The sequence below is a fragment of the Lepus europaeus genome, chromosome 9, assembly GCF_033115175.1.
Source record: "Lepus europaeus isolate LE1 chromosome 9, mLepTim1.pri, whole genome shotgun sequence".
NCBI lineage: Eukaryota > Metazoa > Chordata > Mammalia > Lagomorpha > Leporidae > Lepus > Lepus europaeus.
In genome coordinates this window covers 22,260,040-22,286,513 of record NC_084835.1, presented here as the reverse complement: position 1 = coordinate 22,286,513, position 26,474 = coordinate 22,260,040, and the positions used below count along the sequence as shown (strand labels likewise).

Genomic DNA, 26,474 nt, shown 5'->3' with positions numbered 1-26,474 from the left:
TCTCTCTGTCTCTCTCTCTCACTGTCTATAACTCTACCTGTCAAATAAATAAATAAAAAATTAGATTGTAATGATGGTTGCAGTATACATTTACTAAAAATCATTCAAATACCCACTTAAAATGAGTACATTTTTAAAAAGGTTTATTTATTTTAAAGTTGGAGAAAGAGATCTTCATCTACTGGTTCACTTCCCAAATGGCTGCAATACCTTTGGCTTGGCCAGGCGCGCCAGGAAGCTGGGACTCCAGCTGAGTCTCCACGTGCATGCAGGAGCCGAAGGACTTGGGCCGTCTTATGCCACTTTCCCAAGTGCATTAGCAGGACCTGGGTCAGAAGCAACTGGGACTCAAATGGGCACCCGTATGGGATGCCAGCATGGCAGGCAGAAGTTTAACCTTCTGTGTCACAACACTGGCCCCAAATGAATAAATGTTATCATATTCAAATTATGCCTGCCAATATTACGATCCTGACTCTGCCATTTACCCGCTGAAGTGTCACACACGATGGGAGCTTCGCTATAGCAACAAACACCGGGGCTGGTGGTGTAGTGCAGTGAGTTAAGCCTCTGCTGGAGATGTCGGCATCCCAATATCAGTGCCCATTTGAGTCCTGGCTGCTCTGCTTCCGATCCAGCTTCCTGCTAACTAATGCTTTTGGGAAGGCAGTGGATGTTGACCCAAGTACTTGGGCCACCTACATGGAAGACTCAAATGGAGTTCTTGGCTCCTGACATTAGCCTGGCCCAGTCGCGGCTTTTGCAGGCATTTAGGGAATGAGTCAGCAGATGGAAGATCTCTCTGTGTGTCTTTGCCATTCTCTGTCACTCTGCTTCTCAAGTAAATAAATAAATATTAAAACATAAAAATAGCCGGGGGCCAGTGTTGTGGTGCAGTGGGTTAAGCCTCCATCTTCTGCATCAGCTTCCCATATAGGCATCGGTTCCTGGTTGCTCCACTTCCAGTCCAGCTCCCTGCTAATGCACCTGGAAAGAAGCAGAAGATGGTTCACAGACCTGGGCACCTGCTACCCACTTGGAGCCCTAGAAGGAGTTCCAGGTCCTGCCTTCACTCTGGCCCAAGCCTGGCTATTGCAGCTATTTGGGGAGTCAACCAGTGGATAGACGATTCTCTCTCTGTCTCGGTAACCCTGCCTTTCAAATAAATATTTTTTTTAAAAGCCCCAAGTTTCAGTGGCTTAGCACAACAAACATATCTGATCCTCAGTGGTTTTTCATTGTGAGAACCAGGCCAAAGAAAAAGTGCCAACATGGGACTGTGTTCTGGCTGAGGGAAAGAAAAACACTCAGCCACACAAGCAATAGCTATTATTAATAATATTAAGATTTATTTATTTGAAAGGCAGAGTTACAGAGACAGAGGGTGAGACAAGGAGATCTTCCATCCACTGGTGCACTCTCCAAATGGCCGTGATGGCTGGGCTGGTCAGGCTGAAGCCAGGAGTCAAGAACTTCATATAGGTTTCCCATGTGGGTAGCAGGGGCCTAAGTACTTGGGCTATCTTCCGCTGCTTTTCTGGGCACATGAACAGGGAGCTGGATCAGGGTGGAGCAACCTGGACTCGAACCAGCACTCCTGTGGGTTGCCAGTGTCATAGATGGCAGCTTAAAACATGGATGTACTGGCAGGCGCCGTGGCTCACTAGGCTAATCCTCCACCTGCAGCTCCAGCACTCCAGGTTCTAGTCCCAGTCGAGGCCGGATTCTGTCCCGGTTGCTCCTCTTCCAGTCCAGCTCTCTGCTGTGGCCCGGGAGTGCAGTGGAGAATGGCCCAAGTCCTTGGCCCCTGCACCCACATGGGAGACCAGGAGGAAGCACCTGGCTCCTGCTTTGGATCAGCACAGCACGCTGGCAATAGCAGCCATTTGGGGGGTGAACCAACGGAAGGAAGATCTCTCTCTCTCTCTCTCTCACTCTGCTTGTCAAAAAAAAAAAAAAAAAGAAAGAAAGAAAGAAAGAAAGAAAAAGAGAAAGAAAGAAAGAAATGGGTGTACCTAGGGGCAGCGCTGTGGTGCAGCAGGTTAAAGCCCTGGCCTGAAGCGTCGGCATCCCTTATAGGCACTGGTTCTGCCATTTGGGGAGTGAACCAGCGGATGGAAGAACTCTCTCTCTGTTTCTACCTCTCGCTGTAACTCTGTCTTTCAAATAAATAAAATAAATCTTAAAAAAAAAAAAAAGGATGTACCACAATGCTGGCCTCTAGCAATGGCTCTTTAAGCTTCTGCTAGAGCTGATACGAGTCATGTTCATGCATACTCTATCGGCCAAGTTAGACACATGGCTAAAGTCTACTCCCCCTCCAGGGAGACAACACTGCCACTTGACAATGGATAGAAGTGTGTGTTTGGTCCACTTACAGGGAAAGGAACAATGGAATAACCAAGTATAATGACTTTACTCAAATTATTTAACTGCTAGACCTGTTGCTTCACCTACAAAGTGGGAAGTGGTGGAGTCTGTTCCATGGAGCTTTTAGGGTTTTGGGGATCAATAAGTAGTGATAGGAAAGTAGGCGTTGAACATGGTTTAAGCATTAGCAGCTGCTGCTGTCTCCTCTGGCAAACACTGACCCAACAAGGCCATTCTCAAATAGTATCCTCTTTGTGATTCCTGCTCCTGCATTTCCTGCTAACCGGCCGCTTTCCCCTCATAGCACTCAGTGACAAAAGTTTGGAAACTTTGGGGTTGGCTGGCTCAACATGCCATGCTGCCTGTGTAGCCTCAGACAAGCTGCTGAAGCTCTGAATACCAGTTTTCACATCATTGAAGAGAGGTTTATCTTATCTGCCTCCAGTGGCCATCAGAAGGAAGATAGGATACAGGACTATAATCAGCAAATAACACAAAGCCTGCCTCTGGCAAGAACCCAACTATCCACAGTTGGTCACTGTGTGACCTCTGTAATAACCCTTAAGTTGCCTGTAAAAATTGTTGAAATGCTTCATAAAGACAGCTTATCTACTGCAGGAATTATTGTATCTGACACATGGAGGAGCTTGGTAGGTAAACAATGGATGAATATCAAAGGCAGGTGTGGCACAGTGGGTTCACTACCTGGGACCCAGGTATCAGAGTGCCTGGGTTCAACTCTCACCCCTGCTTCTGATCCAGCTTCCTTCTAGTGCCCCTGGGAGGCAGCAGATGGTGGCACAAGTAGTTGTGTCCCTGCCACCCACATGGGAGACCCACAGGAAGCTCTGAACTCCTGGCTTTGATTCCCAGGAGTGAACCAGCAGATACAAGGTCTTTCCCTCTGTCTCTACCTCTCACTCTGCCTTTCAAATACACTTTTTGTGAAAAAGTGTTGCGTCTTGGACCCTGAGGTTACTTCTCCCAGCCACAGAGCTGCTGCTCAGTCAGAATGCACACAGACCCAAATGCAGCCTTCTCTACTTTATCATGTCGCCAGCTGCTATCACTAGTGCTGAGTTCATAGTGAGCGTGGTCCTTAGGCAAGCTATTGCAAAGACAAACCCATGTCATTAAGAAACACCCTTCTCTGTGTGTATGACAGGCTGAGGCAGCTGGGGGGTGCGCTGCGACTTGGAACCTTGGGTCCCAGAGACTCCAGGGCAGATCTTGCCTCTAGAGGAAAGTTTCTTTTCTTTTTTTTTTTTTCCCAGATTTATTTATTTTAAAGGCGGAAGAGAGAAACAAAGATACCTCCCTTCCACTGGTTCACTCTCCAGATGCCTGCCAGAGCTGGGTCAGGTAGAAGCCAGGAACCAGGAACTCCATCCAGGTCTCCCATGTGAGTGGCAAAAACCCACATGCTTGGGCTGTCAGCTGCAGTCTTCCTGGCCCATTAGCAGGAAGCTGGATTGGAGGCAGAGAGCCAGGACTTAAGTGGGCATTCCAGTATGAGATGTGGGCATCCCAAGCAGTGGTTTCCCACGTTGTGGCGAAGTCCTGGGGAGAGACAGAGAGATCTTCCATCCACTGCTTCACTCCCCAGATGGCAGCAATGGCCTGAGCTGGGTCGATTGGAAGCCAGGAGCCAGAAACTTCTTCCAGGTCTCCCACAAGAATGCAGGGGCCCAAGCACTTGGGCTGTCCTCTACTGCTTTCCTAAGCACATTAACAGAGAGCTGGATCGGACTGGAACAGTCGGATTCGAACTGGCATCCATATAAGATGCTGGTGCAGCAGATGGTGGCTTTACCCACTATGCCACAGAGCCAGCCAGGCTTCTGTCTTTTTGTTTTGTTTTAAAGATTTATTTATTTATTTGAAAGTCAGAGTTACACAGAGTGAGGAGAGGCAGAGAGAGAGAGCAAGGTCTTCCGTCTGCTGGTTCACTCCCCAACTGACCGCAACAGCCGGAGCTGTGCCAATCCAAAGCTGGGAGCCAGGAGCTTCTTCCGGGTCTCCTATGTGGGCGCAGGGACCCAAGGACTTGGGCCATCTTCTACTGCTTTCCCAGGCCATAGCAGAGAGCTGTTTTGGAAGTGAGCAGCCAGGTCTCGAACCGGTGCTCATATGGGATGCTGGTGCTTCAGGCCAGGAGTTAACCCACTGTACCACAGCGCCGGCCCCAGGCTTCTGTCTTTTAAAGTAAACTCAGCCTCTACTTTTTTTTTTGACAGGCAGAGTGGATAGTGAGAGAGAGAGACACAGAGAGAAAGGTCTTCCTTTTTTTTGCCGTTGGTTCACCCTCCAATGGCCGCTGCGGCCAGCGCATCTCGCTGATCCGAAGCCAGGAGCCAGGTGCTTCTCCTGGTCTCCCATGCGGGTGCAGGGCCCAAGGACTTGGGCCATCCTCCACTGCCTTCCCGGGCCATAGCAGAGAGCTGGCCTGGAAGAGGGGCAACCAGGATAGAATCCGGCACCCCGACCGGGACTAGAACCCGGTGTGCTGGCGCCGCAAGGCGGAGGATTAGCCTGTTGAGCCACGGCGCCGGCCTCAGCCTCTACTTTTCATGATTGTTCTGAGGATTAGTTGAGAGGAGGTTTGAGAATGGGCCCAGGGTAGAAGGTCCAGTACTGAGAATTATTGTTTTTTTTTTTTTTAATATTTATTTATTTGAAAGGCAGAGTTAGAGGGAGAAACAGAGAGAGCTTCCATCCACTGTTTCAGGCTGAATCCAGGAGCCAGGAGCTTCATCAGGGTCTCCTACGTGGGTGACAGGGGTCCAAAACCTTGTGCCATCTTCCGCTGCTTTTCCCAGGCCATTAGCAGGGAGCTGAATTGGAAGTGGAGCAGCCAGGACATGCCAGCATCGTAGGCAGTGGCTTTACCCACTATACCATAACATTGTTAGTAAAATGGTATCGACTTCCTAAGCCTAGCCTGGCTTATTAGAAGTCAGGTGATCAAATGGTCCAATCACAAGCGTCAGCTCCACCGCTACCATAATGGGATTTGCTGCTCCCACTTCCTTCCCTCTGCAAAGCCAGGTAAGACCTGTTCTAGCACAGGCTGCGGTTCTCTCCTGCACGGGGACAATAAACCTTTTCCCTTACTCTGGTGTTTGGTGTGTCTTGTGGTAGCCTTTCCTTTCAAACATCAGCACCTATTTAGTGAAGAAAACTAAAATCGGGTATCTGCAACTTACCTGGAAATGCATCCACAGTAAGATGGATTGGGGAGAGCATTCAGCACTGCCGTGAATACGGCGCTTGGCACACTGCACCCATATTAAAATGCCTGGGTCCGAGTCCCAACTCTGCTTCCAATTCAGCTTCCTGCCAATGCACACTGTGGATGGCAGCAGATGAAGTCTCACATACTTGGGAGGTCCTGATGGAGTTCCTGACTCCTGGCTTCAGCCCAGCCTGCCTCAGCTGTTCTGGCCATTTGAGCAGTGAGTCAGCAGACAGATGATGGGTGTCTGTCTGTCTCTCGATTTTTAAATAAATTTAAAAAGAGACATGGATGGACAGGTGAATAAAGGCAAAGATGTTTCAGATAAATGCAAGATATTAAGCAACGCATCTGCAGCTGTAGCTTCTAGAGCACACGGCTGTTCCCCATATGGCTCTCAGCTTTTCTGTATGTAAGGAAGGAGAGTGACAGCAGTTCCCAAGACAGTCTTCCAATCCCTGTCTTGTAGTTTGCTAAAAGACAGGCTCGTGACCCTCTCTGGAGAGAAGACTTTGGTCCAGAGGGCCTGGAGGTCAGGAGTCCTCTGATTCCACTTTATTCTCTGGGTGGACCGATGCTGTGGCTCACCAGGTCAAACCGCTGTCACCAGCGCCAGCATCCCATTTGGGTGCCAGTTCGAGTCCCAGCAGCTCCATTTCCCATCCAGCTCCCCGATAATGTGCCGGGGGGGGGGGGGAGGGGAGGGGGGGGAAGGATGCCTTGGAGGTGGGACTTGTGCCACAGCACGTGAAACCATTGCCTAGGAGGCCCAGATCCCAAGTGCTGCTAACAGCTGCACCTGTTGCTTCTGCTAAGTACAAACAAGAGAGTTCTTTTGGCAATAGAATGAAAGACTCCACCATAAGCCAACAGCCAATGCTGACCATCGGGTGCAGTCCTAACACTTTAGGCCAAGGCCAGTGGACCCCACTGGAGTGTGATTTCACTGTGACAGTAGCATGGTGGGCAGGGAAAGTCGCCTCTGTGCACTGGCACTTTCCGCTACACTCCGAGGGCTGGGGTGGGGACGCAACACAGTAAACATCCAGTGTGGCCGTGGCACGGAGAAAACGGTTCAAAGCCGGTCACCCAACGGCACAAACCTGAACGCCCACGATCCTCCCGCCCGGAGAGGACCCCGGCCACACGTCGGTGTCGCCCCAGACCCTTCTCGCATTGTGTGCTTAACAAACACGGGCCCGTGTCCTCCGGCTCGCCCCGAACCGCTTTCGGTGCCGGTGATCAGTCAGGAAGCCGAGGCGATTCCTCCGACCCGCCTGGCTCGCGGCTCTCCGCCGCCTCTCAGGGTCGCCGGCATCTTGTTGCGCGTTCCCGACCGCTCTCCCGAGCGCGCGTTCCCGACCGCTCTCCCCAGCGCGCCGTCACAACCCCCGGCGCGTACCCGGGGCCCTCCCCCGGCGTCGCAGTGCGCCGCCAGAGCCGCCAGGGGGCGAGCGGGAGCAGCGGGCGGGGCGCCACTGCGGCTGCGCACGCCGCTGGGAGCGCGTGTGGAGAGAGGCCGGGCGAGAGGGGAAAGGTAGGAGGTGAGAGGTGAAGGGGCAGCGGGCTGCGCGGGCGCCGGGCGGCCGGGCGAGACCAGGAGCGCGCCACGCACCAGCCCGCGGGCTAGGAGGGGCGCACGTCGCGCCCCGTCGCCGCCACCGCCGCCGACCAGGAGCCGCCGCCGCCGCCACAGGTACCGCCGCGCGCGTCCTCGCGACGCCGGCCCGCGGGCCCCGGCTCGGGCCTCCAGCCGCGCGGACCCGGGAGTTCCGGGTGGCGGCCGCCGGCGTGCGGGGCGCGCGGGCGTGGGCGCTGTCCAGCAGTGGTGCGTGCGGGCCTGGGAGCCCGCAGTCCCGCGAGGGGCCGGGCAGGGCCGGCCCGTTCCCGCCCCCGCCCACCTCCGGGTCCCCGGGGCCGCCGCCGAGAAGGGGGTCGCGCACGCTCGGGGGTCCAGCCGCCCCGGACCGCTGTCGGTTCTGGAACGTGCGGTGCGTCCGGTCTGGGAAGAGAGTGCGGCGCACCGCTGCCCCTGGGGGGACGCGGGCAGCCGCACCGCCGCGCTGCTCTCCCGGGGGCTGCTTGGCTTTCCGTTGTGTGGGCTGCTCCGACCTAAACTTTGCTCACTGCCGCGGCTTGTGTTTACTTGTAGGGGGGTTTAGTGCCCCGGGCGTCCCTGGGCTGAGAGTGACGGTAGCGCCCGGAGAGTCGTGCAGATGGCGGAGCTGCAGGGGCGGCGAGTCCCCCGGGGGCGCCGGCGCTGCTGCCTCCGCCTGGGGGGGCGGGCAGTGACCATCAGGGCCTGGCCATTAATGACTCCCTTCCTGGGCCTGTGTGGGGACGCAGAAGAGGCTCTCTGTGGCGTTAGCTGTGTGTGGGTTCCTTTGCGGCGTTTGGTTGTCAGTGCCCTCCCTGGTGCTGTGCTGGTGATGGACGCTCTTACCGGGCGGTGGGCGTCCAGGGCGTGTGCTCCGTGCGTGCTCACTGAAGACTGGATCTTGCTTCCTGCGTGTTCATCCCGGTTAGATTTTAGGTGTTCCAAGCATTCGCAGCCTTCCCGCTGGGCACGTGCTGTGAAAGTCTCTAAATACTATCTCCGCCTTCGCTCTTTTGGCTGTGAAGGTGAAAGAATTGGTTTTTATGGCTTAGGACTTGATCTGGTGTGTGAAATCTCTTCTTGTGCACCTTTCCAGAGGCCTCGTGTATTTTAGAATCCCTGGTTTAGCCCCCTACGCCCACCCCGCCTTTAGGTTAGCTTGCTGTCAGGAGGGTGGTAACACGTTTACTCCTGGTTTGTGACTAGAAAACAGAGGTGCACAATTTTGGTTTGTCTGAGGTCATACGTGAGCTGTCGAGAGAGCCACGCTGTGGGCCTCGGTGCACACGTACTCTTGTATAGTTTGTGTCATCACTGCCACCGGGCAGGTGAGCGGATTCCTGGAGAAACGGGGCTCCAGGGCCCCCCTACTTGTAAATGTGAATTAAGCCTTCAAACCAGATCTGCCAGGCTCTGCCTCCTGAGTTGCTTCCACTTGCAACTTGCTACCTTCCTGAGTTGGCTAAGGAGGCAGGCAGGGTTCAGGGCCGACTTCTGCAAACGGAAGTCATCATTCTGGGTCATAGTTACTAGGTTTGTGCTGGCAGGTGCTGTGCTGGGTGCTCCAGTATTGGTGTGTTTCACTTGATCTGCACTATCAGATGAGGTGACGTCACTATCACCCCTTTTACACTGGAGATTTAGATTTACCTACCTGGCCCTGGGTCGTCACCCAGTGAGTTTGAGGCAGAGCCCGTGGGCAAACCCAGGTTGATCTGACAACAGAGTCCATGCCTGTATGCGGTTTTTGCACCCACTGGCAGATGAAGAAGGCAGTGGGCGATGGAGGAAGCCAGTGTCACAGACTTGAGTCACAGATAGTGGCACTCTGTAGGTCAGGGTCACTGCTGGAGAATCTTGCGGGGTTGCTGGATTGTAGGTGACCTTTGCAGTGGAGACCAAAGCGGGTGTGTGTGCAAGCATTAGGAGTGCATGTCTGTGTGTGTGTGTGTGTGTGTGAGGGGGTGGGTGTTAAAACTGGTCTTCATTTGTGTCTCAGCCTTTTACATTTTTCATTCTGTAGTTTACAGTGTACATTCTATTATCACAGCACACCTGTATACTTTATATATAAACAGATGTTGAGTTTGTTTTCAACTTTTTGTTGTTGGGAATTGATTAAAACATTGGAGAACATTGGCTTTGATATTTAGCATTTTCTGAAAGCATAAGATACACAAGTGTTGTGTATCTGTTTGTTCCTCAGCAGAAGTCTAAGTTCATTGTAATTACACTGAATCAGGAAGAAAGGTATTTCATATTAATACCAATTACAAATTGTTTGTAAAATTGCAGTCACAAATATGAAAGAGGGTCTTATATACTGATATATATATATATATATATATATATATACTGTCAAATATGACACCAGCCTTAAATTTAAACCTATGGAGACTAGATAGCCTCTTAGACAAGATTAGAAATTTAAACTTTTTTTTTTTTTTAAAGATTTTATTTATTTGAGAGGTAGAGTTAGGGAGAGACAGAGAGAAAGGTCTCCCATCTGCTGGTTTATTCCCAAAATGGCCGCAACGGCCGCAGCTGTGCTGATCTGAAGCCAGGAGCCAAGAGATTCCTCTGGGTCTCTCACGTGGGTGCAGGCGTCCAAGCACTTAGACCATCTTCCATTGCTTTCCCAGGCCATAGCAGAGAGCTGGATCAGAAGTGGAGCAGCTGGGACATGAACCGGCGCCCATATGGGATGCTGGTGCCACAGGCAGAGGCTTAGTCTTACTATGCCACAGTGCTGGCCCCTTAGAAGTTAAACTTTGTTTGGACCTCCTTTTTATTTATTTAATTTTTTAAAAAAAAGATTTATTTATTTGAAAGGCAGAGTTACAGAGAGGAAGAGGCAGAGAGAGAGAGAGAGATCTTCCATCTACTGGTTCACACTCCCCAAATTGCTGCAACTGTGGGAGCTGGGCCCATCCGAAGCCAGGAACCAGGAGGTTTTTCCGGGTCTCCCGCGTGGTGCAGGGCCCCCAGGACTTAGGCTGCACTCTACTGTTTTCCAGCACTTGCAGGGAGCTGGATCAGAAGTGGAACAGCCAGGACCCATATGGAATGCCAGCACTGCAGGTGGCAGCTTTACTCGCTACACCCACAGCATCATCCCCCAGTTCTTTATTTAAAAGAATTTTTATTTATTATTTGGGAGGGAGAGACCACAAGCGAGGGGGAGAGGGAGATTCCATCTGCTGGTTCTTTAACCAAATGCTCACAACAGTCAGGGCGGGGCGAGGCTGAAGCCAGGAGGCTGGAACTCCATCCAGATCGCCCACGCGAGTGTAGGGGCCCAGGCAGTTGGGCCCTCATTGTTGCCTTCCCAGGTGCAGTGGTGGGGAGCTGGATCAGAAATGGAGCAGCAGAGACTCAGTGTCACTGTTAGGTTAACACGCTGTGTCATAATGTCCCTTGCTGGACCCTTCCTATTGTAAGCATGTTAATTGAATTGGAGGCCAGAGGACTCAGATAATCATTCACACAAATCCGATAGTTGTGATAGTTGCATATATGGTTTTCCCCGAGTATTTTCAAATCTTATAAATATTGAAATTCTGATACATTAATTCCCTGTTTTTTTTTTGTTTTGTTTTGTTTGTTTGTTTTTTTACAGGCAGAGTGGATAGTGAGAGAGAGAGACTGAGAGAAAGGTCTTCCTTTTTGCCGTTGGTTCACCCTCCAATGGCCACTGCGGCCGGCGCACTGCGCTGATCCGAAGCCAGGAGCCAGGTGCTTCTCCTGGTCTCCCATGCGGGTGCAGGGCCCAAGCACTTGGGCCATCCTCCACTGCTTTCCCGGGCCATAGCAGAGAGCTGGCCTGGAAGAGGGGCAACCGGGATAGAATCCGGCGCCCCGACCGGGACCAGAACCCAGAGTGCCAGCGCCGCAAGGCGGAGGATTAGCCTGTTAAGCCACGGCGCCAGCCCCTGTTATTTTTATGCACCACTCTTAACTTTTTTTCAGTTCATTCCACTGCAGCTGTTGATACATCATCTCAAAATGAGCAGTTCCAGAATTCTACTTAATTAAAAATATCTATCATTTTCCAGCTTATCATTTCACAATTGAATAGGTTAGTTTTTGTGCAGGAGTTTGAATTAAAACAGCAGACTGGTTTTGAGCAGGAGACATTCCCAAGTAGATAAGCTCTTTTTACTTGGGAGACACCATTCGCTGGATCAGTGGTTCTCAAACTTCAGCATGAATCAAAATCACCTGGGTGGTTTGTTTTACTCCCACCCTTAGACACTGATTGTGTGTAGGTGAGAGGTCTGACAACAGGTGTCAATTTCAAGTTTCCAAGAGCAGCAGCAGCTGCTGCTGGCCTGGGGACCAGGCTCTGAGCACTCCATACAAATGCAGTTAAGCCAGAGCACGATGCCAGTGCTTACAGCACGTTTCCTGCTGAATCCTATCAGCATCAGTCAGTTTTATAGTATAGCTTTGCCACGTACATAATTGACTTTTGTTTTTAGCTAGTTTCCTTCCTTCTTTTGGATGACTGCGTAATTAATGTTGCGTTCTCAGTTATAGTACTATTTCCATTTTTTCCTGCCATCTCATGTTTCTAAACTTCTTACAGAATTAGTTTGCTTGTTTTTTTAATACAAGTCTTCCATGTGGAAGAAAATAGGAAGCTCAAAAAAATAAAAAAACTGAAGTTTCAATTATCTGTAACCCCCATTGGTAACAGCTGGCTTCTCATTTACTTTCTGTATAATGGGATCATACCATTTTGTATCCATTTTCTACATTTTCCTGTGAACATCTTAGATGAAAAACTACTCAGCAGTAACCTTCTTTCTTTCCTCCCCAAAGAGAGAGAGAGAGCGCTCATTCTCTGATTCAGTCCTCAGATACCCATAATGGCCAGGCTAAAGCAGGGAGCCAGGAACTCAATCTAGGACCTCCACATGGGTGGGAGGGACCCAGCTACTTGACCTATCACCTGCTGCCTCCCAGTGTGCTGGAATCAGGAGCAGAGCCAGGTCCTGAACCCAAGCACTCTATTATGGGATGTTGGCACCCCAGCTGGCCTTAGCTGCACAGCCCAATGCCTCCTTTGCATCAACATTTTTTTTTTTTAAGATTTATTTATTTATTTGAAAGGTAGAGTTACAGAGAGGCAGAGGGAGAGACAGAGAGAAAGGTCTTCCTTCTGCTGGTTCACTCCCCAAATGGCTGCAACAGCCAGAGCTGGGCTGATCCAAAGTCAGGAGCCAGGAGCTTGCTCCAGGTCTCCCATGTGGGTGCCTGGGCCCAAGCACTTGGGCCATCCTCCACTTCCCAGGCCATAAAAAGAGTGGATTGGAAGTGGAGCAGCTGAGACTCAAACTGGCACCCCGTGTGGGACGCTGGCACTGTAGGTGGTGGCTTTACCCACCACACCATAGTACGTACTGACCCTCTTCAGCAATATTTTTAGTATATGTGCTGCCGAAGCGAGCACATTCAGCAATATTTTTAAAAACAAGATATTGTTTATGTTGTCCAATAAGTTTCTCCTTTGAGCAGCTTTGCTGTACCAGATTTTTAGCATTTGGTTGTGGGCTTGGGTTTTACCTTTCAGAAAACTGTCCTATCACACAGGTCTCCATGTCTCTGTGATCAGTAGCTCCCTGCTCTCCTGATCTGTCCCATGCTCATCTGTCCAACCCTTTTTCCCTCTGACAAGTCAGGTGCATGCCCCCTCATCTCCATGTTGTGAGCGGGTCCTTTCTTTCAGGTTTGAACCTTGGTTGAGTTTTTCAGTGACGTGCATGTGTGACCCTCCCAGTGACAGTGACTATTAGAAAAATCAAGACCTGTCTTTAGGGGCTAATGTTGGGGCACAGGTGGGTTAGGCTGTTATGTCATATCAGAGTCCTGGGTCCTTCACTGCTGATCTAGCTGCCTGCTAATGCGCCTGGGTAACAACTGAAGATTGCTCAAGTACTTGAGTCCGTACCACTCAGTGGGGTCCCAGATCAGAGTTCTGGGCTCCTGTCTTTGGCCTGGCCCGACTCTGGCTGGTGTAGGCATTTGGAGAGTGAACCAGTAGATGGAAGGAAGATAACTGTATGTGTGTTTCTCTGATTCTTTGTGTTGTTCCTCTCAGTTACTCTGCCTTACGAATATATTTTTAGGGGCTGGCCTAGCGGGTAAAGCCACTGTCTGCAGTGCTGGCATCCTATATGGGCACCAGTTTGCGTTCTGGCTGCTCTACTTTTGATCCAGCGCCCTGCTAACATGCCTGGGAAAGCAGCAAAAGGTGACCCAAGTACTCGGGCCTCAGCACTGATGTGGGAGACCCAGAAGAAGTTCCTGGCTTCAGATGAGCAGCCCAGCTCTGGCTGTTTGCAGCCATATAGGGTGTGAACCAGCAGATAGAAGATCTCTCTCATGTCTCTCCCTCTGTCTCTCTAACTCTGTCTTTCAAATAAATAAGTAAATCTTAATTTTTTAAAAAATATTTTAAAAAGACCTACCTTTAGCAGGCAGCAAAGAGTGTTGGATTTGCTTTGTGTTACCAGAGAGAGTGATCTTGACTTAGGCAGACTGTCCTGAGCACAGCAGTGAGAAGGAACATCCCGGGAGCTCTGCTGGAAGATGCTTCAGTTGCACCTGCTGCAGACATGTGGTGTTTTGTCTTTGTGAAGCCAGATCTTGAAGAAGTGGAGAAATTCTAGCCCCTCTTCTGATAGGTTTTACTCCAGCCACTTTGCATGGTCCCATAACTTGTATAGCATTTTTTTTTTTTGAAGATTTTATTTATTTGAGAGATAGAGTTACAGACAGAGAGAGGGCGAGACAGAGAGAAAGGTCTTCCATCCACTAGTTCACTCCCAAAATGGTCACAGTGGCCAGAGCTGAGCCAATCCAAAGCCAGGAGCCAGGAGCTTCTTCTGGGCCTCCAACGTAGGTGCAGGGGTCCAAGGACCTGGGTCGTCTTCCAGTGCCTTCCCAGGCCATAGCAGAGAGCTGGATCGGAAGAGGAGCTGCTGGGACATGAGCCAGCATCCCACTGTGTATGGTGTATCTCACCAGGCCACAGCGCCTGCCCCTGTATTGTAGTTTTTATAAGAAACTCCCAAGGAATTCTCTGAGGCTGAGACATTTCCTTCAAGTCAGGCGCCTAGAAGGCTAGAGTGGCTGAGCTTATTCTAAGCCAGTGATTTGATTTTGTCTGAAGTATACTGTGAACTGTGTGGTTGATGTTTCCCTCTATTCCTTGGTCACAGGGAAGCTCAGGGTTGGTTCCTGTCCAGGGTTCTCTGGCTTATCTTTCTGTATTAACCTCACTTCTGGATTATAGTGTGGTTTGTAAAGACCAGGTATTTTGCACATTGTCTGAGGTTTTACATAAAATTTGCAACAAGTTTTCTTCCTATTCCAAACGTTATTTTTTTTCCCCCTCAGGTGCCAGGTTTTAATTTTTTTCCTCAAATGTTACAAAATTAGTCCTCTTGAACAATCCTAACTTTACATCCTTTCAATCATTTCTTAGGCCTTTTGTATAGAAGAGTTGTCTACAAGAGGTACAAAGGTACCTTTGCAGATACCCATCTCTAAACATTATTATGGTTATGTTTTTGTAGCCAAATTTTTGTTTCTTATTCTTTTGTAAAAATTATTTGTTTATTTGAAAGGAAGAGTTACAGAGAGAACGACAGATGGCCACAGTGGCTGGGACTGGACTAGGCTGAAGCCAGGAGCCAGAAACTTCCTCCAGTTCTCTCACATGGGTAGCAAGGGCCCAGTCACTTGGACCATCCTCTGCAGTTTTTCTCGGGCCATTAGCAGGTAGTTAGATTGGAAGTGGTGCAGCTGGGGCACAAACTGATGCCCATATTGGATACTGGTATTATGGGTGCCAGCTTTATGTGCTCTGCCACAATGCTGGCCAACTCCTTTTATTTTTATTCGGTTGAATCCCCCTGAGCCTGGCCATCCTCTGTCTCCTCCTGTTTACTCATTCTTGCTAAATTTTGTAAGATAATAAATTTTTAAAAAGCTTTGCACATTTTAAAAAACTTCTTTGGGGCCAGTGTTGTGGTACAGTGGGTTAAGCAGCCACCTGTGATGCTGGTATCCTATAAGGGTGCAGATTCATGTCCAGGCTCCCCACTTTGTATCCAGTTCCTTGCAAATAGCTTTGGAAAAGCAGTGTGAGGTGGCTGAAGTACTTGGGCCCCTGCTACCCACATGTGAGACCCAGATGACATTCCTGGCTCCTGCTTTGGCCTGGTCCATCCCTGGGCATTGCGACTATCTGGAGAGTAAACCAGCAGATGGAAGACCTCTCTGTCTCTCCCTCTCTATCTGTAGCTCAGACTTTCAAATAAGTAAATCCTTTTTAAAAAATAAAAAAGATTTCCTGTTTATTAATGGCTACTATAATAAAATTCAAATATACACAGGTTGGAGTGTGTAAGCCTTTGTGTACCAATCACAAGATTACACCTGTCATTTGCTCATTAACTCAGGGACGTTCTTTTTTTTTTTTTTTTAAGATTTATTCATCCATTTGAAAGTCAGAGTTAAGAGGGAGAGACAGAAGAGAGATCTTCCAAGTGCTAGTTCATTCTCCAGATGGCTGCAGTGACCAAGCTGTGCCAGGCTGAACCCAGGAACCAAGAGCTTCATCCGGATCTCCCACAAGGGTTCAGGGGCCCAAACACTTAGGCCATCCTCTGCTGCTTTTCTCAGGCACAGTAACAGGGATCGGAAGTGGGGCAGCCGGGACTCAGAATGGTGCCCATATGGGATGTCAATGCTGCAGACAGGGGCTCAGCCCTCTGCCCCACAGCCCCGGCCCCTCAGAGACATTCTGTTTCCTCTGTATCCTACTCTTTATTTTTCCTTTTCAGTTATTTGGTGATTGTTTTTGAGTTGTGGAAGAATATGCACAGCATGAAACTTAACTGTTTTAACCATTTTAAGTGCATGTTCAGTGACATTAAATATATTCACAATGTTGTGCAGCATCATCACTGTCCATTTCCAAAACTTTTTCATCATTTCAAACTCTGTGGCCACTAAACAACTCCTCATTTCTCCGCCCCTAGCCCTTGGCACCCTCTATTCTACTTTCTATGAATTTGCCGAGACTGAGGACCTCCTAGGAGAGGACTCTTACTGTATTTGTCCTTTTGTGTCTGATGTATTTTGCCTAACATAATAATATTTTTATCCATATCTTAGAATGCAGCAGTTTCATTCCTTTTTCAGGCTGAGAAATATTCTGTTGTGAATAGGAGGTACTTCAAAAATTTGTGGGAAAATTGAATTAAAAGGTCAGTTTGGCAAGGGAGGGAGCTTAGTATCTGTGAACTACATTGAATTAGTAACACATTGCCATGAGAAAAATAAAAAAGTTTGTTTTTGTACATACTTTTTTTTTTTTAATTTATTTGAAAGAGTTACAGAGAGAGAGAGAGAGCGAGCTTCCATCCGATGGTTCACTCCTCAGTTGGCCGCAACAGCCGGAGCTGTGCTGATCCAGAGCCAGGAGCTGCTTCTGTGACTCTCACTTGGGTGCAGGGGCCCAGGCACTTGAGCCATCTTCTACTGCCTTCCCAGGCCATAGCAGAGAGCTGAATCAGAAGAGGACCAGCCAGGTCTTGAACGGGCGCCCAGATGGGATGCTGGCGCTTCAGGCCAGGGTGTTAACCCACTGCGCCACAGCGCTGGCCCCCCAGTGCAAACATTTTAAAATCCATGCATGGTTTGTTTGTTTGTTTGTTTGTTTGTTTTGACAGGCAGAGTGGATAGTGAGAGAGAGAAAGACAGAGAGAAAGGTCTTCCTTTTTTTTTGCCGTTGGTTCACCCTCCAATGGCTGCCGCGGCCGGCGCATCTCGCTGATCCAAAGCCAGGAGCCAGGTGCTTCTCCTGGTCTCCCATGCGGGTGCAGGGCCCAGGCACTTGGGCCATCCTCCACTGCCTTCCCGGGCCATAGCAGAGAGCTGGCCTGGAAGAGGGGGAGCCGAGATAGAATCCGGTGCCCCAACCGAGACTAGAACCTGGTGTGCCAGCACCGCAAGGCGGAGGATTAGCCTGTTAAGCCACGGCGCCGGCCCATGCATGGTTTTTCATAATATGTTTTTTCAGTGAACTTTTGAAGACTCTGCATGTGCATATATTTGAACGTTTTTTGCACCAGAATAAACTTACTTCCTAATTCCATTTTCCACAAAGTTGGCGTACCTTCATTCCACTTTTGTTTATCTGTTCATCTGTCAGTGAACATTTGGGCTGGTTCCACCTTCTTCCTGTTGGGAATAATACTGTCATGAGCATGGGTGTACAGCTATCTGTTCAAATTCCTGCATTCAATATTTTGGATTTATACTTAGAGGAATTGCTGGAATATGTAACAATTGTATGTTTAACTTTTTGAGGAATTGCCAAACTTTTTCATAGTGTCCGTAGCATTTTATATTCTTTTTTTTTTTTTTTTTTTGACAGGCAGAGTGGACAGTGAGAGAGAGAGACAGAGAGAAAGGTCTTCCTTTTTTTTTGCCGTTGGTTCACCCTCCAATGGCTGCCGCGGTAGCGCGCTGCGTCCAGCGCACCACGCTGATCCGATGGCAGGAGCTAGGTGCTTCTCCTGGTCTCCCATGGGGTGCAGGGCCCAAGGACTTGGGCCATCCTCCACTGCACTCCCTGGCCACAGCAGAGAGCTGGCCTGGAAGAGGGGCAACCGGGACAGGATCGGTGCCCCGACCGGGACTAGAACCCGGTGTGCCGGCGCCGCAAGGTGGAGGATTAGCCTAGTGAGCCGCGGCGCCGGCCAGCATTTTATATTCTCATCAGTAATGCACCAGAGTAACAGTCTGGAATCTGGTGCTGTGGCATAGCAGGTTAGATTGTGGCCTGCGGCACCATTATCCCATATGGACACCAGTTCAAGTCCTAGCTGCTCCTCTTCCAATCCAGCTCCCTGCTAATGTGCCTAGGAAAGCAGCAGAAGATAGTCCATGTACTTGGGTCCCTGCACTCACATGGGAGACCCAGAAGAAGCTGTTGGCTTTGGCCTGACCCAACCCTGGCCGTTAGGGCCATCTGGGGAGTTAACCAGCAGTTGGAAGACTCTCTCTCTCTCTCTCTCTCTGTCTCTCCTTCTCTCTGTATTTCTGCCTTTCAAATAAGTAAATTATTTTTTAAAGAGTGCTGATTTGTCTTCTCAGGAACATTTGTTATTTTTTTGTTTTTTGTTTTGTATGGGTATGAAGTAGTATCTCATGGTTTTGATTTGCATTTTCCTAATGACTAGTGATGTTCATTGAGCATCTTTTTTTCAAAGATTTATTTATTTATTATTATTATTATTATTTTTTTTTTTTGACAGGCAGAGTGGACAGTGAGAGAGAGAGACAGAAAGGTCTTCCTTTTGCCGTTGGTTCACCCTCCAATGGCCGTCGCGGTAGCGCGCTGCGGCCAGCGCACCGCGCTGATCCGATGGCAGGAGCCAGGTGCTTCTCCTGGTCTCCCATGGGGTGCAGGGCCCAAGGACTTGGGCCATCCTCCACTGCATCCCTGGCCACAGCAGAGAGCTGGCCTGGAAGAGGGGCAACCGGGACAGGATCGGTGCCCCGACCGGGACTAGAACCTGGTGTGCCAGCGCCGCTAGGCGGAGGATTAGCCTAGTGAGCCGCGGCGCCGGCCAATTTATTTATTATTTTTAAAATATTTATTTGAAAGTCGGAGTTACAGAGAGAAAGAGAGGCAGAGAGAGAGGTCTTTGGTCTGCTGGTTCTCTCCCCAGTTGGCTGCAACAGCCAGATCTGTGCCAACCTGAACCCAGGAGCTTCTTCCAGATATCCTATGTGGGTGCAGGGGCCCAAGGACTTGGGCCATCTTCCACTGCTTTCCCAGACCATCAGCAGTGGCCGGGGCTGTGCCGATCTGAAGCCAGGAGCCAGGAGCTTCCTCCAGGTCTTCCCATGCAGGTACAGGGACCCAAGGACTTGGACCATATTCTACTACCTTCTCAGGCCATAGCAGGGAGCTGGATCAGAAGTGGAGCAGCTGGGACACAAACTGGTGCCCATATGGGATGGCGGCACTGCATGTGGCAGCTTTACCTGCTACACCACAGCACCGTCCCCAACAGATTTATTTATTTATTTGAGAGGCAGAGTTACAGACAGAGGGAGAGACATAGATAGAGATCTTCCATATGCTGGTTCACTCGCCAAATGGCCACAACAGCCCCAATCTGAAGCCAGGAGCTTCTTCTGGGTCTCCCTTGCGGGTGCAGGGCATCTTCTACTGCTTTCCAGGCCATAAGCAGAGAGCTAGATTGGAAGAGAAGCAGCTAGGATTTGAATGGATGCCAGTGCCATAGGTGGCAGCTTTACCCGCTACAGTGCTGGCCCTATTGAGCATCTTTTCAGATGTATTGACCTTTTTTTTTTTTTTTTTTTTGAAAGCAACATAGCAAGGTTTATTAGGGTAGGGACATCCATAAGAATGGATGGGCACCTCTCCAGACAGGATCTGAGAGAGAGTGCCCAGTTGCTCAGATTAGGGGAGAACGAGGTTACATGGTTGAGTGGAGAGAATATACTTGGGCAGGCCGGGCAGGCGGCTCAGCAGAGAGGCAAAGGCCTGAGCACACAGTCCGGTTGCTGGTTTTTTAAGGGGATGGGTCTTGCCTTCCTGCCTCTTCTCCTCCTGGAACAAAGGACTTTTTGGGTGTAAATATGAAAAATTCCTTTCTGAGTTTCCCCCCTGAAGTTATCAGACAGGGGGAAGCCTGGTAGAAGGGGCAGGATTCTGAAGTGCAGATACTGGGCTACACCTGGAAGGTTATTGGGATGACTTTGAAATGCGGATGCTGGACCTGGATGTCAGTGCCTTAAGCCTTTGTCACACACACATAAGCTAATTTCTGACTTCCTACCTGACATTCCCACCTCAAGAGGAATACCCATAATTCTTTTTGGGATAAATGGATGGAGTTTTGGCTTCTGTAGCTACTTCAAAGCTGACAGATGGATATGGGTATTTCTTCTTGCTATCTATCCTATGGTGTGTGACAGTGGCCTTGAAAGACTGTCCTGCTTGGTCCAGAGGGCTGCTCAGGTCGTCCGATGGAATGGGCTGGAAGCCTTGTCTGATGACCATTTGAAGTTCGACAGCTTTTATTCTGTTGGAGATAAAATGAAGAATGGCATTAAAAACACACGGTCCAAAGAGAAGCAGCAAGATTACAGAAGTTATAGGGCCAAGAGAGGAAATAGCCAGGATTTCCATGACCAGATGTCAGGCCAGAAATCCCAGCCCTGCTTGGTCTGGTCCTGGAGCTGTTTGGCTTTGTCCAGGAAAGTATGAATTTAGGTTTGTACCTGTCCAGTCTGATTGACCCAGAAACAGCGTTCTTCCTGGAGCATGGCATAGATACCTCCCTGAGTGGCAGTTAGCATGTCTAATACTCATCTGTTTTGGTGAACAACTGTAGCCAAAGAGTAGATCGGATTTTGGAGAGTGAAGAGGGAGGCTGCTATCTGGGTTTGAAGACCAGACAGTTCGGAGGAGAGGCTAGTATACATATTGTTTGCTGATACTGCCCCTGTTGTGCCTGTAGCAACTCCCGCCACTCCAGCCACCGTGCTGATCCCTACCAGGATAGGGATCAGAGAGGGGATTCTCTTGGAGAAGTTGGCCATGCTTCCCCAGATGAGTCCTGAGTGTATTGACCATTTGTATACCTTAGAGAAATGCCCGTTCAAGTCCTTTATTCATTTCTGAATTAGTTTGACTTTGTTCAGTTGTTGGGAGTTTTTTATATTATGGATATTAAGCCCATGTTAGCTAATTTGCAACTATTTTCTCCTGTTTTTTTGTGTTTGCACTCTTGAGAGTGCCCTTTGGTGCACAAAGACTTTAATTTTTATGAAGTCCAATTTGTCTGTTTTGTTCTTTTGTTGCCTGTGCTTCTGATGTCATATCCAAGAAATCCATGCCAAATCCAGCATCACGAAGGCTTTCACTCAGGAGTTCTACGGACTGTATAGTTTGAGCTCTTCTTGTTTCTTTGATCCATATTGAGTTAACTTTTGTGTATATGTTAAGGATCAAATTTCGCTTTGTTGCATACCACCTAGTTTTTCAGTAGTATTTGTTGAAGAACCTGTCCTTTTCACATTGAATGGTCTTGGCAACTTTGAAAAAAAATCAGTTGGTTGTATTTGTGAAGGTTTATTTCTGGATTTTCTATTCTGTTGCTCCATATAATTGTCCTCATTCCAATACAATGGTGTTTCGATTTACTGCAGTTGTGTAGTATTTTGAAAACAGGAAGTGTGCCTTAAGCTTAGTTTTTGTTTTGACTGTTTGGGATCCATATAAATTTTAGGATAGACTTCTATTTCTGCAAAAAATGTAGTTGGAATTTTGCTAGGAATTTTATTAAACCTGTAGACTGGTTTGCATTTAAATATATTGAGTCTTCCAATCCAGGAATTTCTTTCTACTTTTTATGTGTTTAATTTCTTTTTAGATTTCTTTTTATTTATTTGAAAGGGAGAGTTAGAGAGGGGAAGAGACAGAGATCTTCCATCTGCTGGTTCACTCCCCAGATGGCTTCAACGGCCAAGGCTGGGCCAGGAGCTTCATCTGAGTCTCCCACATGGATGCAGGGGCCCAAGCACTTGGGCCATCTTCCGCTGCTTTCCCAGGTGCATTAGCAGGTAGCTAGATCAGAAGTGGAGCAGCTGAGACTCAAACTGGCACCCGTATGGGGTGCCAATGCTGCAGGTGGCGGCTTAACCCACTATACCACAACTACTGTTCTTAAATGCGTTTAATTTCTTTCAACAATTTCTTGTAGTTTCAGTTTAAATTCAGTTTGCCTGTCCTCGGTTAAATTTATTCATAAGTATTTTATTTTTCTGATGCTATTTAAATGGAATATTTTCTTAATATTCTTAAACTCTTCATTGTTTATAGAAGTTGCTACTCATTTTTGTATGTTCATCCTCAATTTTGTTGAATTTGTTGAGTAGTCTAACAGATTTTTCTTGTATGTGTGTATGGAATCTTTAGGGTTCTCGGCATACAAGGCCTGGGAACAGAGACAATTCTACTTCTCGATTTCCAATTGGAGTGCCTGGGGAGAAAAGGTAAATGAGGAAGGGGAGAAGGTTCTTGCATTATTACTCTGGCTTGAGCTTTTCAATAATGTGCTAAGCAAGAGTTGCAAAAGTGGGCATCCTGTCTTGTTCCTGATCTTAGTAGAAAGAGTTTCTGTCTTCCACCATTGAGTGTGATGTTAGCTGTTAGTTCTTCATATGTAGCCTTTATCATGTTGAGGAAGCGTCTTTTTATTCCTAGTTTATCTAGTGTCTTTTTTTTTTTTTAAACCAAGAAAGAGTTGAGAGACCATCATTTGGCTTAGTGGTTAAGATGTGGATTAGGATGCCCACATTCCACACTGTAGTAACCGGGTTTGATCCCTGCTGTGAGCTACTGATTCCCATTTCTGGCTGATGTGCACAAGGGAGGCAGTGGTGATGACTCAGGTAGTTGAGTTCCTGCCACCTACACGGGAAACTGGATTGACTTTCTGGTTCCTAGCTTCAGTCCCCTGGCCATATGGGCATGTGTCTCTCTGCTGCTGAAAAAAATAATGAAAGTAAAAAAGCATGTGGTGCAGCAGATTAAACTGCCACTTGGGATGCCTGTGTCCCATATCAGAATTCCTGGGATCAAGTTCTAGGTGCTTTACTTTGTATGTGGCTCTCTGCTGATGCATCTTGGGAGGCAGTGGGTGACGACTTAAGTGCTTGGGCCCTTGCTATGTGCATGGGATACTCAGGTGGAGCTCTGTGTTCCTGTTTTGGCTCAACCCAGCCTCAGCTATTGCAGGCATTTGGGGAATAAACCAGCAGATAGAAAAAGGCCCCTCCACCCCAGCCCTGCCCGTCACTCAGCTTTTCTTTTCTTTTCTTTTCTTTTCTTTTCTTTTCTTTTCTTTTCTTTTCTTTTCTTTTCTTTTCTTTTCTTTTCTTCTTCTTCTTCTTCTTCTTTTTTTTTTAATTTCTGTTAATTATTTGAAAGGTAGAATTAGAGGGAGGGAGGGAAGGAGATCTTCCAATCCACTGGTTCACTCCCCAGATAGCTGCAATGGCCAGGTCTCTGCCAGGAACCAGGAGCCTCATCGTGGTCTCCCATGTGGGTCTGGGAGCCCAAAGACTTAGGCTGTCTTCTGCTGCCTTCCCAGGTGCATTAACAGGGAGCTGGATTGGAAGTAGAGCAGCTGTGACATGAACAGGTGTCCATATGGAATGCCAGCATCTCAGGCGGCAACCCAACTTGCCTTATCACAGTGCCAGCCCTCACTAGCTTTTCAAATAGATGAAAATAAAAGTTTAAAAAATAATGTTGAATATTTAAACATTTTAAAATTTTTACTTATTTGAGAGAAATAACTCTTATCTACAGATTGATTCCTGAAATACCTGCAACAGCTGGGGCTGGGTTGAACTGGGCAGAAGTGAATCTGAGAACTCAATCCAGGTCTTCCACATGGGTGGCAGGAAACCAGTTACTTGAGCTGCCTGCAGAGGTCTGCAGTAACAAAACCAGAGATGAGCTAGAGCTGGTGATTAAACCCAGGTACTCTGATGTGGGATCCAGGTATCTCACTTGGCATCTTAACTGCTAGGCTTAACATGTGCTCCAGAGGTATTGCATTTGGTCATATACTTTTTATGCATCAATGAGATGATCATTGTGCATTTTTTCCTTTATTAATGTTGTATGTCACATTAATTAATTTTTTTTAAGATTGGTTGATTTATTTATTTGAAAGGCAGAGTTATGCAGAGAGAGAGAGAGAGAGAGGTCTTTCATCCGCTGGTTCACTCCCCAGATGTCCACAATGGCCAGAGCTGTGCCTATCCAAAGCCAGGAGCCAGGAGTTTCTTCTGGGAGTCCCATGCAGGTGCAGGGGTCCAAGCACTTGCGGCAGCTTCTACTGCTTTCCCGGGCCATAGCAGAGAGTTGGATTGGAAGTAGAGCAGCCAGGACTCCAACTGGCGCCTGTATTGGATGTTGGCACTAAAGGTGGCAGCTTTACCACTACGTCACAGTGCCGGGGCCCTAATTAGTTCTTGTTTTTTTTTTCTTTTTTCTTTTTTAAAAGATTATTTATTTATCTGAAAGAGGAACACAGAGAGAGGAGAGGCAGAGAGAGAAAAAGGTCTTCCGTCCGATGGTTCACTCCCCAGATGGCCGCAATGGCCAGAGCTGTGCTGATCCGAAGCTAGGAGCCAGGGTCTCCCATGCACGTGCAGGGACCCAAGGACTTGGGCCATCTTCTGCTTTTCCAGGCCATAGCAGAGAGCTGGATTGGAAGTGGAGCAGCCAGGACTAGAACTGGCCCCCATAATTAATTCTTGTTGGTTGAACATTCTTGCATTCTAAGAATAAATCCCATTTTATCGTTAGAGATACATTTTTTAAATCTACCTTTTTTTTCAACTTCTAATCAGTAAACAAATTCTGATTTCGTCGTATATACCAGACACTGTTCAAAGTACTGGGGCTTCAGAAATGAGTAAGACCGTCCCTGCTCTCAACAAGCTAATGTCCCACAGGGAATGGGACGACACACAGAATAAATAAATAACAATTTAGTGAAAAGTATGGGGGAAAACAAAGTGGATGAAAGCAGTAGGAAGAGGAGTTGGCATACCACGAACCTGCTTAAGCATTTGATATTATTTTGAATGGGATAGAGATTGCCTGGGTAGTGGTAGAGGAGAGTTTTAGCTTGCCTTGGGACAGGCCTTTCTGAGACCTGAGAGATGAGATGGTGGCAGTCATATAAAATCTGGAGGAAAGCTTTGCAGCAGAATGGGTAGTCCAGAAACCTAAATGTAGGATACAGTCTTCACTTGTTCAAGGGATGGAAGGAAATCCTTCTTATGTAGTTGGAGCCTGGGAAGGAAGGTCTAAAAAATAGTAGGGGCCAGATTTTGTAGGGACTGATAATTAGTTTGGCTTTTACTTAAAAAAAAAAAAAAAAAAAAAAATTTTTTTTTTTGACAGAGTGGACAGTGAGAGAGAGAGAGACAGAGAGAAAGGTCTTCCTTTTCCGTTGGTTCACCCCTCAATGGCCGCTGCGGCTGGTGCACTGTGGCTGGCGCACCGCGCTGATCCGGAGCCAGGAGCCAGGAGCCAGGTGCTTCTCCTGGTCTCCATGCGGGTGCAGGGCCCAAAGACTTGGGCCATCCTCCACTGCACTCCCGGGCCACAGCAGAGAGCTGGACTGGAAGAGGAGCAACCGGGACAGAATCTGGCGCCCCAACCGGGACTAGAACCCAGTGTGCCGGCGCTGGAGATGGAGGATTAGCCTATTGAGCCGCGGTGCCAGCCTAAAACAATTTTTTTTTTTTTAATTTATTTTCATGGGGCCGGTGCTGTGGCACAGCAGGTGAAAGCCCTGGCCTGAAGTGCCGGCATCCCAGATGGGCGCCGGTTCTAGTCCTGGCTGCTCCTCTTCTGGTCTAGCTCTCTGCTGTGGCGTGGGAGAGCAGTAGAGGATGGCCCAGGTCTGTGGGTCCCTGCACCTGTGTGGGAGACCCGGAAGAATCTCCTGGCTCTTGGCTTCAGATCGGTGCAGCTCCCGCCATTGCGGCTATCTGGGGAGTGAACCAGCGGATGGAAGACCTTTCTTTCTGTCTCTACCTCTCTCTGTAACTCTGTCTTTCAAATAAATAAATCTTTAAAAATTTTATTTTCATGTACTTGAAAGTTGGAGGGAAGAGGAAAGGAGGACAGGAAGAAAATGAGAAAGAGTGATCAATCTTTGATCTGCTGGTTTACTCCTAAATGCCCACAACAGCCAGGGCTCAGCCAGGCTAACCAGGAGCCTTCAGCCTCACCCACATGGAGTCCAAGCACTTGAGCCAGCATCCACTGCCTTCCAGGAGGGATTAACAGGGAGCTCGATTAGAAGCGGAGCACATGAGATTCAAACAGGCATTGTGATACGGGATGCAATTATCTCAAGCAGTGGCTTAACCCACGGCTCTACAACCCTCGCTCCTGATTTTACTTTAAGTCTAAGGGGAAACAATTGGAGTGTTCCTTTTTCTTTTTTAAGATTTATTTCATTTATTTGAAAGTTACAGAGAGAGGTAGAGACACAGAGAGAGGTCTTCCATCCAATGGTTCACTCCCCAGATGGCCGTAACTCTGGAGCTACGCCATCCAAAGCCAGGAGCTTCTTCTGGATCTCCCTAGTTGGTGCAGGGCCCAAGCACTTGGGCCAT

The 26,474-nt window shown here is 48.4% G+C and overlaps 1 protein-coding gene across 4 annotated transcripts in view; it reads left to right on the top strand.

The window, feature by feature from the left end:
* Positions 1-7,075: 7,075 nt before the first annotated feature.
* Positions 7,076-26,474, top strand: part of SCAP (SREBF chaperone) — a 74,723-nt gene continuing 55,324 nt past the window's right edge. For 2 of the 4 annotated variants that reach the window (XM_062200737.1, XM_062200734.1), the window contains exon 1: positions 7,195-7,301. The gene's annotated coding sequence lies outside the window, so the exon portion shown is untranslated. Of the gene's footprint in view, positions 7,150-7,194; positions 7,302-26,474 lie in introns of those variants that run through there. The other 2 variants (XM_062200735.1, XM_062200736.1) reach the window with 2 other exon arrangements.